Raw genomic sequence first — 999 nt, forward strand, 5'->3', positions numbered from 1 at the left:
AAAAACCATGTTTGTCTGTTTTAAAATTATCCTATTTTAAAGGGGGAAAAAAACAAAAAAATCACTTTTGGTATCAAAAACAAATCTTTCCAAGTAATCCTTTTTTGACTGAAAAATTTTTGTAATGCACCCTCCCAGTTGCATGAGGGCCCCCAGTCTGGGCCCTTTTGGGCAAAACCCCACAAGAAGGTAAATAGAAACTTGAAGTCCGGGTTTTTTAGTTGTTTGGGGTTCTCAATATTTTTTGTGCAGAACAGGAATTTAAAAGTCAAAAAAAATTTCTTTAAAATGCCCCCCATCGGTTTTTGCGGGCCCGTGGTTTTTGGGGCTTGAAAAACCCCTTTTTTTCTGGATTCACCAGGATAAAGGTGTTTTAAGGGAAACCAGTTCCGGTTGATATACTCCCCGCCCGGTCGGGGTTATGTTAAGGTAAACCTTTTTACTACCCCACAGGAAAACTGCGTGGGCCCCAAATTCTGCAGGCCCCTAATCATTCCCTTAAAATAGTTTGGGGACGTTAAAGCTAATTTCCCTAAAATTAGCAATTTTTAAATGGTCAAAATGATGACAAAATAGTGCACTTGCTCCTGATGTTGACGCTTAAATTTAAATTTCCAATGGGTTTTTGAAATTTTGCCATTTTTAAAAAAGTTCAAACTATTTATTTAAATTTTTGTAACTAGTTTACAGGGTATTTCTGAAGGCTTGCTTAATCTTGCAGACTGTTTAGAATTGGGACAAAATTTAAGGGCCTTTTGGGTTTGCTTTTTTAAGAAAAGTAAACCCAACTGTTCGGCCCCCCATACTTAAAGTAAAAAAATTTTACAGGGACCTGCTATACAAACCCTGCTCATTCTCCCGCTAGAGAATGGCTCTTCAAAAAAGGTTGGAAAAAGTCATGTATGACCATTAACGTCTGCTGCTGTTTAAAAGATCTAATTCCCTTTTTCTTGCCATGTGGAAGAAAAAAAAAAATAGTACTTTTTGAACAGAAAATTC

General features: G+C 36.7%; 1 pseudogene; it reads left to right on the plus strand.

The window, feature by feature from the left end:
• LOC119589397 overlaps positions 1-999 on the plus strand; it is a 12,359-nt pseudogene that overhangs the window by 7,638 nt on the left and 3,722 nt on the right.

The sequence above is a fragment of the Penaeus monodon genome, chromosome 25 (genome assembly GCF_015228065.2).
Source record: "Penaeus monodon isolate SGIC_2016 chromosome 25, NSTDA_Pmon_1, whole genome shotgun sequence".
Lineage (NCBI taxonomy): Eukaryota > Metazoa > Arthropoda > Malacostraca > Decapoda > Penaeidae > Penaeus > Penaeus monodon.